The following is an 11,238-nucleotide window of genomic DNA, read 5'->3' on the forward strand; positions in this document are numbered from 1 at the left end:
ACTTTTTTTTTTTTTTTTTTTTTTTTTTTTTTTTTAGATTATAATAGGAGCTGTAGACTCAGACGAGGGTGGAAAGGCCTTGCAGAGAGATCTGGACATGTTGGAGAACTGGGCGATCACCATCCGCATGAAGTTTAACAAAAGCAAGTGCCGGGTCCTGCACCTGGGACGAGGCAACCCTGGCCATACATACAGACTGCGCAAAAAGACACTGGAGTGCAGCCCCGCAGAGAAGGATCTGACGGCTGTGGTTGACAGCAAGTTGAATATGAGCCAGCAGTGTGCCCTGGCAGCCAGGAGGGCCAACCGTATCCTGGGGTGCATCAAGCATGACATCGCTAGTAGGGCAAGTGAAGTGATCGTCCCGCTCTACTCTGTGCTGGTGCGACCTCACCTCGAGCACTGTGTGCAGTTCTGGGCACCACAGTACAAAAAGGACATTCAACTGTTGGAGAGTGTCCAGAGGAGGGCAATGAAGATGGTGAAGGGCCTGGAGGGGATGACGTATGAAGAGCGGCTGAGGTCACTGGGCCTGTTCAGCCTAGAGAAGAGGAGGCTGAGGGGAGACCTCATCACAGTCTACAACTTCCTCGTGAGGGGGAGTGGAGAGGCAGGTGTCCTATTCTCCATAAACACCATTGATAGGACCTGCGGGAACAGGGTGAAGCTGCGGCAGGGGAAGTTCAGACTAGATATCAGGAGGAGATTTTTTACTGAGAGGGTGGTTGCGCACTGGAACAGGCTCCCCAGTGAAGTAGTCACTGCACCAAGACTGTATAAATTTAAGAAACGTTTGGACTGTGCACTAAGTCACATGGTCTAAACTTTTGGGTAGACCTGTGCGGTGCAAGGAGTTGGATCCTTATGGGTCCCTTCCAACTCAGAATATTCTATGATTCTATGATTCTATGAATAAATGGTTGTTCCCAAAGACCAGCTGATCTGTGTCTTTCCCAATCTTTTCAGTGCTTACCAGTCTCTCAGTAGCAAATCTCTCAAATCTTATGCCATCTACAGTTCTTCATCAGTAACATTTTAATGTTGACTTCCAAATAATTATCAAATGTTTAGGATAATATCGGTTAAATAATTGTTTGGTAGAGGCCACTTCTAGTATAAATGGCCTGCCATAGGTGTCTAGCACCACCACAGATGTTGTAGGGTATCTGAAATGTCAGCATAGTGCTGGCAGCTGTGAGACAGGATCTGGTGAGGCCTGCACCCTTGTAGGGTGTTAGCTGAGCCAGGTGTTTGAATCCCTCCCAAAACCCAGGTATAGGACAGGAATCCTGCTGGTGTATCGTGGGGCCTACTTGTCCTCATGCAGTTCCTTCAGTACCTAATTATCCTTATATCCATCCCTTCAATTCTTCTGTGGCTTTGATGAGGCCAAGTGACCAAGATAGCAATTCCATTATTACTATCTGCCACAGGAATTAATATTTGTCCTTGTTTTTTTTTCAACATGTTAGGATTTAATATATGAAGGTAGGTTATATTGGAAATAATAATAATAATAATAATAATTGTTTTTCCTTTCTTTATATTTCATTGAAGTTTTCTTGCTTACCTTTTATTTCTAAATGACATTCACAATATTAAACATGAGGAGTTTTGTACACTGTGTGATATTGCTGAATATAATGATATGATTCAGGTACAAACTGAGGCTCAAAATGAAGCAGAGTGCTCCCAGCATGTTTAGATAGTTCTATGTCATTATTCAGCTTGGTTGTGCAGTCAAAAGTGTCTAAACGTGACTACAGGTAGAAGAAGAAAATACAGTTAAAAGACTGTCCAAAAAAAAAAAAGGCATTGAACAACCAAGAGTATGTTCATGTGTGCATCTTTCTCTGTACACGCATAGACACACAACAGTTGTACATTGTTATCACAGTTTCTTGCTTATAAAACTAAAGTCAAAGGAAAATACATTTTTTCACAATGCATGTTTTTATTTAACTTCTCCATATAATTTCTTTGCTGTATCTGGGTTCAGTGGTTTGCTAGCTCTTGCACACTACAGAGCGTTATTAGGTAGCTGATTTCCAGTTCTGTTGAGAGTAGTTTGGATTGTTGCATATTATCTTCAAAAAGAAGTTATAGTTACTGGGTCTAAAAGTAATATCACTGAAACACTGCCATTTCTATGAATTCTCATAATTTTGCATTGCTATTTGTATTTTAAAAATCTAACTTTAATGTTTGCTAATTTATTTTGTTGTAATTCTTAGTAACATACAAGAAAATTTATTCAGAAGAACATCTTCCAGCAATATTGCATGTGCTTTATTCCCATTTTAGATACAGCACTACTCCTTTCTAAGAGAAGTAATGAGTTTTTGACAAGATTGCTTACTAAAATATGTGGAAAAGGAACATGCAAGAAGGAATAATAGTAGCTAAAGCAAATTTTTTTTGTCTTTTGGAAAAATCATGAATCTTTTCTCTGTTTGCTTATTAAACTGTAGTAGAATAAGAAAGCATACATTTAGAAGTAAAATAAATCAGTTTGCAATATAAAAATATGATTGATTCTACTACTAAGTTACGGTGTACAATATATGATGTTGGTGCACTATAGCTATGTCAACATACTATTATAAGAAGGAATTTTAACAATCTCATAATAGCTTTCACATGGAAATGTCTATTCTGTGTAATTACATTCAAGAGGGAAAATTAATTTTTATCTCAAAATTTTAAGATTATTATTTATTGACATGATAATAAGGAAGGGGGGAATTTTAGGTATGTAATATACTTGCGTAGGGAGTTTTTTTTTTTTTTTTTTTTTCCAAAAACTGGGAGAAAGAAAGGATAGATTCTAGGAAGCCTTTAAATTTGCAGTATCATCTTTCTTTTTGCCTCCCACATGCCTACAGATTATAAAATCTTTGACCAGAAAGGTCAATGTGTTTAAATATAATTCAAATCTACATCCAGGCCCACAGAAAATCTGCTCTACCAAAATTATCTGTACTCCATAGTGCAATAGAAAGTTCTTGGTTTGCTTTTCAGACAGATGACCTCATTCTTTTTGGAGTAATACATGCTTCTAATAAAAGAAAATACAGACTGGAGGGTAATGAAGAAGTGAACTTCAGTGGTATCACGTGTGTGACCAGCAGTCTGGCGCTCCTCAGGTCCTTTTGCAGTGAGCTCTGTTGGGGAAATTCTGCCTCTCAGACATCCAAGAATGTTTTCTATTGCAGAATTACCTTAATCTCTTTTATTATTATTATTATTATTATTTATTATTATTTTATTTGAGCTATTGGTCCTTATTGAGGTGTTTCATTGTGTTGAATGCTATAAGCATAGCCCAAGTATTGAGTCTAAGAAAACTCAAATGCTTGTCTCTCCACCTCATGTGAGACAGTGTGTGCTGGACTGCCCAGAGCAGTTGTTCCTTCACATAAACACACAGTAACACATGTGTATATTTTATATATAATAGAAAACGTTATACTTCACATATTGCATAGAGAGCAAACTTTACATATTAACTTTCTCTGCTCTTATGTGATAAAAGCTTGTCATTGTGTTCACAGTAGCGACAACTAACATAAACTATAAATTATTTTTTCTTTCTTATCCCAGTTTTTATTGAGTTTCATCTTCCTGTTTGCTGCCTTGGGCTGTTATTTTGTACACCTGCACTCAGCCAGAAATATAATGAAAAAGAATCAATCTCTGAAGAGAAAGTTATCACCAGCCAATAACATTGGGCCACTTTCATGGGTCCTGCAGTGTTTCATCCAATTGCCAAAATGCTTTACCATTATAAACTGAAGACAGTAACTCAGCTTCTCTTCCTGGTAAGTACAAAATCATTGTACTACCCAGAAGATCTAGAATTAATAATGATTAATATTGTGGAATTCATTAGAACAGAATGAAAACACTGTTAATTCATATATCTAGAATAGACTGTCTAAAAAATTGATGGACAGGAATAGCAGAAAAGCATTATTTCTTAGAAAATGGGTGAGTGCTTCATTATTCTGTGTGCATTAACTTTGTGTGTGTTTGTGTGTTCAAAGCTGTTCATGCTCTGTGATTTTCTTACTTTAAAATTCAAGTGTTGAGGAAATTTATTGATTAGTAACAAACTTGCAAGGCATTCACTGAGCATATCTATGTTCCAGGTGTTTGGACTGCATGTACAAGTGTTCTGTTTGTGACTGGATGAGAACTGAGCTTGAAATCAGTTTCCTTGTGTTGCCTGCCATTCATAACTATTTTAAATGATCTGTAACTGTCCACATTAAATTAATTCATTTCAGCAAATATTTCTGCTACCAAATTAATTAGCTTGAATACAAATACAAATACATAGGTGGTATGTATACTTTAAAAGCAAATATAATCAGCTTGTTACTACATTCGGAAAGTATTTCTATCTTCTTGTGTTATGTATAAACTATAACACTAGAATTGTGTTATTTGTATCTTCAGCCACAGTAGATTTGGAAATGAGTATTTGGAAATGCTTTTGGAATCCTTTCTTTGGTGAAGACTCTTTTTCCAGAACTTAACAACAAACAATTAAGACGTGTTGGAAGTGTTATCTCAGGTAGTGTTCATTTCCACTGGGTCCAAGACAAATTTGTCTGTCAGCATGAGAACTAAACCTCACACTCCAAATTCTTCTAGTTTAACTTCAGCCAAGGCTGCTCACTGTACAGCTTCAGACAACTTGACAGGATGTCACCTTCCTCAGGAAAAACATTCTGAGAATCTGCATGTATTGGAGAGAAGCTCAGATAATAAATATGTCCTATTAAGAGCATACATTTTAGTTTCAGCTAAGGGTTTCTAAATTCTTCAGAAATAAAGGACTCATCTGAGTTAGTTGTCAGGGTTTATTTGGACAGACAGCAATCTACAAGCACAGAAAAAGATTTAGACAGCTGGGCAGTCAGATGTGAAGTGGTTCTGCAGATGACTGAGACATTTAGAGAGGACTTTTCATATGCTTAAATAGGAATTGAACTCCAGATTGACATGTGGTAGATTACTTGCTGAGATGATGACATACTGCTTTTCTGGTCTGGTCTGTCCTAAATTATTTCATTTTCCCCCAATTAGTTGTTCCACCTATGGTCTGCTCCTATGACAGTCTGGATGGTCTGACTGTTCACAAACCTATCACAAATGTGGCCATTTCTGAATATCCCGATGTTAAGGAAATGCATTCAGGGAGGAAAAGAAGTCATTCATGGGTATGGTTAAAATGTTTGATTCATTCCATGATGTGACAGAAGATTTTATTATTATTATTATTATTATTATTATTTTGGTAAGGTTTGGGTTGCAGTTTGGTTCTGAATATAGCCAGGACCTTCTTTTCCTTGTTGCATTTCTGAGGCTATGAATATACAAAGACCTGATATGCAAACAAAAGTCTGGCAGGCTACTTCACAACATATACTTCAGCCCAACATCTCTAGGCACGCACGTAGGGATGGCTGCCCCTGCTGGTGCCAGCAGCAGTGACAGCAGTGTCAGCAGTGGGAAATCATCTCTTGCTCAAGAGGCAGCCCAGCTAAAGCCACTTCGCTGTGCAATCCACACCCTGAGCCAGCATGCAGCCATGCTCGTATTTGCCTCTGTCTGATGACAGAGCCCTCTCCCTGCACACCTTTTACATCCTAATTCCATTATACTTGATAAGGTTGAAAAAAATCTGCTTCTTGTGTCAAATTTTTTGCAGGTATATTTAGGTTGATGTCTGTCTAACTGGGAAAACTATGTCTGGTCTTCATTAAGGTATTTTTGAAGACAACTTTAAAGACCTTGCCTAATAAGAGTGTTTTCTTTTAAAACGTGTTGTGATTAAATGCGGTCAATTACCATCTTATTCCAAACCCACTGATTATGAGAGCCAAGAACCCACAGTTCCTTCTGGCTGCACTGGAAATTAGTCACACTGAAGCCAAATTAACTTTTTAACTGCTCTCATGATCTGTAAACAGGCTCCCAAAAATGAATCCCCACACTCCCTCCTTTTCTTGCACTACTGCAGCTTCCACCCTTGTCTTTCCTAAAGCTTCATCAGCCCACTTCTTGTGTTCTTGTTCCCTGAGACTGGTCCAGAGGAGCTGACATCGACTTAATTGATACCCCAAATTTATATCCCTAAGTTTGAAATATCAGGTGGTGTTTCTCCATTGCTCTAGTATACTGCAACTATTTTCAGAACACAGAGGCCAAGAGCTGATTTAAGTTACAGATACAGAGCTATCTCATGTGTTTTTTGCCTTTGCAAATCTAAAACAGAGCATGTGCCAAATGATTCCTACAGGGCAGTTCCCTTACATACTCCTTGTGTAGCTGAAGTGCTGCTTTATCTAGAAGAGACATTTCCACAGAGATGCACAGTAAAAAGATTCCCCAGACTGTAAATCTGCTGAATGGTGACTACTTGTTCCCTCAATAAAATAAACCAATGTTACAGTATATTTTTGCTACAGTATTAGCAGATAAACAGCTTTTTTTTTGTTTTCTTTCTTTTTTCCAAAAAGTTGTTTAAGAAAAAGAAAGAATAGCAGAGAGCAGACGTATGTTGTGCCTTTTCATTGACTCATTTATTTCTCTCTCCCTCTCACTGCCTGTTGTGTCCTGCACCTTCCTGCAGTTTTTACTCTGGGTCAATATTAGGATCCTTTTTTGTGGTTTTAAAAAATTAAGTATAACATTCCTACTGTATTCAATTCAGAAGTTAATTGGACATCTCTAAGGGATCATATTAATTATTGGCAGTTTCAAGTATTGCACCTGAAATTGCTTATCATATGGTCACAGTGCATTAAAAGGCTACTCTAGGCATGCAGATTATTGAAAACTCAATTTTCGCATGTGGATACTTGTTTTCCATAGCACATTTAGTGAGTCAGTCTTCGCTTCTTGGTGGTAGGAAAAATCTTACCTTGTTGTCAGTGTTGCAAGCCCTTGCTTGTAGAAGGATCAGCAGTAGGTAAGAAAACAGCATCCCGGGCTTTCTTGAAAACTGAAAATATCATCCAAGACAGAGCAAATAGAGTAACTGCAGCAATATCACACTCCATTTTAACTAAGATAGTAGATACTGTCTTATTCATATACTTCTCTCTGAGCTTATTTTCTTTTCTGAGGCTACTTAGTAATTCCAGCTTAATGTGCTACCATTTTGGCAACCACTAAGCAAGTTTGATTTAGTGATTTGACATTCTTTAAAAGAAGCCGTTGTAAATGTGCTGAGAGAACTAGCTGCTTGCTCTCTGGCACCATAGCAGGTACTGTCTTCAAATAAAAACACTTGCTTTGTTACTGACAAGAAACTCCATGTTGTTTCTGTGTTAGTCATACTGTATGTCAGCCTCTGTCAGGGTGGAATCATTGGCTGTCATCATGTGGAATTAGCCTAACGTGCAGGACCTGATCCAGAATTCAGAGAGGCATTACACAGACTGATTACCTGGAACAGAGATCAAAGAGTAGGCAGATTTTTACCATGAAGAATCTCCATGATGACTTCCTTCAAATATTGTCTCACTTAAGTTTCTTAATTGCCTTTTAAATTGTTATCTTAATTATAGTAAAGATGACTGAAGTGAATACAGACTTAGGATCTGTACGTTTCTTATGATAGCAGTTTGAGTTAACAAAATTATCTTTTCTTTCTGTTTCATTTGTAAAAGAATACAGATTGCTGTATTCCTTTTTTTTCAATATATATATATATATATATAAATTACTATTATTCCCGCAGATTGGAAAAGAAAAAAATATCTATCCTTTACTTTTTACAAGTGCTGGAGAACTATCCATATATGGTATGTATGAATAGGTATGTATGAATATGTATGGATACATATATGTATCCATATATGTATGAATATGTATGGATACATATATGTATCCATATATGGTATGTATGTGCAAGAATTTCCCCTCTTTTTTTTTTTTTAAGCCTATGATTCATTTCATTTTTCACTCTGAGTACTTTTGCTTAATTTTCTGCATGCTTTCTTCCCTTATCTGCTCCTTCTTCCCACACTGCCTGTCTTCTCTTCAGTGCTCTTCCCTCTGTATGCATCTCCCATACATAATCACCTGCTATTTGCATAAAGGTTGAATTTCCTCACAGACAGACAATTAAAAACAAACAAACCAAAAAAAAAAAAAAAAAAAAAAAACTAACAAACAAGGGAGCTCTAAGAAGACAGAAGGGGTAACATTAGCTCTTAACTCTCTCATACTTCCACAGTTTATCTCCCCTTGTAATTTTTCTCTCTTTAGCAAAATCCTGCATACCCTTACTTAAATGTGTGTAAATTTATTCACTTGTGGGGACTGACAGAAAAGGGAAACTTTGAATTCAGAATGTTTTCCAAGCAAAAGGAAAGCATATATATGTAAGAAATTCACTTCATGTTTTCAGTCTAATTTAATTTTTTAATCTTTTATATATTGAAACCATACTTCTTGATACTTGGAACGCAAGCTTCCCTTGATGATACAGTTAAGTCTGAATGCTTATCCTTGGGAACAAAAACTACATTGACTTCTAAATAATGAATTTAAAGTACTGAAGACTATTATGTAATAGGCCCCAGACAAATATTATTATACACTTCCAGAAACTAACATGCCTCAACATTGTTTATTGATTTCTTCTGATACAATTGTAATCGGATTGTTCATTTGATAAACCTCGTTCACAGCCCAGTGGAGGCAATGGCTGTGGAACAGAAAGAGAATAGAAATGACTGAAATAAGTGATAGGAACAACTAGCCACCTGTTTCATTTATTTCCATCATAAATCTGGGGTATTTCTACACATGTTCCTTAGCGTAGGAAACAGATTTTGCTACTTTGGCAAAATTCTTGGGGGGTTGGGGGAGAAGTGTATTCTTTTGTTATTATTTATGTATTTATTTATTTATTGTCATATAGATATCGAAGTTTAAATCTTTCCATTGTTTTTGGACTACTCCATTTCAAACCATTCTGAAGTGTGACTATTAAAAAATTCAGTTAATTATCTGATGGCTTTAACAGGGAATAAATTCTCTTCTAGCACCCTAATTTTTACCTTTGATGTCAGCTAATGGGAGAGCAAAGTTTCAGGTACTTGTATCTGAAGGCCAAAGTGTTTCTTAGTCTTGACTACAGGAGATGCTCTTTGGACTCCACCTTATAATTGCAATGATGAACATCTGATCTGCATGATATTGTACTCTCTACATTGAATTCAAGGAACCCTAAAGGTACTTTATTTTCTTTACTTATGGATTTATATAATATGTAGATTCTGAGCCATGATGAATTGGTAACTGACATATGTTTGAAGGATATCATAACTGGGATATATTTTGAATTAATTGTTGTAGCTTGGAAAAAAACAGTATTTTAAGACAAAAAAAAAATAGTTATAGTACTGTAACAATTTTGCTTAGGCTTTGGCTAAAACAAACATTATTTTAAAAGAAAAAATAAATAAAATAAGCTCAGCCAAGGAGAATTTAAGCTCCATGAAATTAATAGGAGTAGCAAACGAAAGCAAAATAAATATTTTCTTAAAATCCCCATCTCAGAAGAAATTTCTGCATAAGTTTCAGTGCCAGCAAGAATGAAACAATTGCAGAGAATAGGTGTGCACTACTCTCTTGCTCAGAAAGATCTCCAGTGAAGTTGATTAAGGTGTATATAGTCCAGTGTTTCCAGCCATGCATATAATTTTTGTATCTTGCTCTCCTTAGATTAAATATTAAGTCTATGTTTTGCCTGGCAGTAAACCCTATTCATAACAGAAGAGATCAAAAAAAAAAATTGCATATGCATTTAACTGTAGAACTTCCTATTCATTTTTACTAACTGGAATGACAACAGACTGATAGCATGATATATCTGATATTTGCTAGCATTTTCTGTAATGAAGGAGGACAGTCTTTCCCAGACATTTTGCTTTACAGCGGGGGGGGCGGCCCCCCCCCCCCCGCAAAAAAAAAAAAAAAAAAAAAACAGTAATAAATAAATAAATCCCATATTTTTCTAGCTCCCCAGACACATTCTTACCAGAAAGACAGATATGGCTAAAGAATAAATTGTGATTGTTCACCTTTGTGGAGATATGAATTACATGCATATTAGATTTCTCATGCAAAGAGATGCCAAGAAGTTTTTGTGTTCCTGGAGATTTCAGTAGTCTGCAGAGATAAGGGCCATTGATTTTATTTGTTATCTCTTGTGCACTTTGAAGGCAATCATGATTCCTAGTTTTAATATTCTTTTTTTTCCCATGGAATATGGAGAGGGCATGACAACGTATCTAAAACAATATATATGTATATTGTGTGTGTGTGTATTTTAAAGCTTTCAGTATTTTTTCTTAAACTATTTGTATTTCAAAGGCTTGATCTAAAACCCAATGAAGTCATATATTCCCAGTGTTTACAGTGTGCTTTGGACTGTCTATTTTATTTTATATCACCTAAATAATGCATTTATATATTTTTTCAGTTAGGGCGCAGCTCTCAAAAAATCTGCAATAAGATTTAATTACTAGAAATAAATAGTAACTCTTAATTTGGAATATGTGACTGAATATGCTTCTGATATGTTTCACCTTTAAGAAATAAAATATTTGTGTGTTCAGTTGAGCAGTGGGACAGTAATTCTCATCTACTCACATGGGAGTAGCCCTTTAGCAATATCACATATTGTATGAAAAGGATATCGTCTTTGTATGAAAAGATATGTTAGTTTATGCCTGTTTTTTCATAACATTTAACTGATTTTTAAATCTCTCTGCTAACTCTCATTGCTATGGTAGCATTCAGTATCAGTCCATGCACTAACTTTTTGGACTGACACCGACATAAAGGTAAAATGTTAAATATCATAAAAGACATTTGGATAATTTGAGGTGCAACATGAAGCTGAGTGAATTTTAGGTTTTCAGCCAGTCAATTTGCAAATAAGTTCCAATTTCCCCAAACCATTTGCAAATATAGACAGAATTTGCCAAATAATATTTGTAGACTGAAGGGGGCTGGCTAGAGGAATACGAGAAAGGGGAAAAAAGAAAGAAAAAGGAGAGAGGAAAATAAACGCTTTACAGAAATTGCAGTTATATCCTTGCAGAATGTTCTTGGTGAATCACCCATGTCTGGCCATGCAAGTACCTCTGGCCAGGCAAAGAGGACTTCCTTTCAAAGCTGCAAGGTCCTGGGATACCTTGCCCCCCC

General features: G+C 36.3%; 1 long non-coding RNA gene across 17 annotated transcripts in view; it reads left to right on the top strand.

Annotated features, from left to right (window-relative positions):
• Nucleotides 1-11,238, top strand: part of LOC118166607 — a 137,019-nt gene that overhangs the window by 5,858 nt on the left and 119,923 nt on the right. For 9 of the 17 annotated variants that reach the window (XR_004750611.1, XR_004750618.1, XR_004750621.1 and 6 more), the window contains exons 4-7: nt 3,604-3,821; nt 6,923-6,982; nt 7,757-7,824; nt 9,164-9,258. This is a non-coding gene — a long non-coding RNA (uncharacterized LOC118166607). Of the gene's footprint in view, nt 1-3,603; nt 3,822-6,922; nt 6,983-7,756; nt 7,825-9,095; nt 9,259-11,238 lie in introns of all 17 variants that reach the window. The other 8 variants (XR_004750612.1, XR_004750613.1, XR_004750610.1 and 5 more) reach the window with 8 other exon arrangements.

This window comes from Oxyura jamaicensis, chromosome 4 (genome assembly GCF_011077185.1).
Source record: "Oxyura jamaicensis isolate SHBP4307 breed ruddy duck chromosome 4, BPBGC_Ojam_1.0, whole genome shotgun sequence".
In the NCBI taxonomy this organism is placed as follows: Eukaryota; Metazoa; Chordata; class Aves; order Anseriformes; family Anatidae; genus Oxyura; species Oxyura jamaicensis.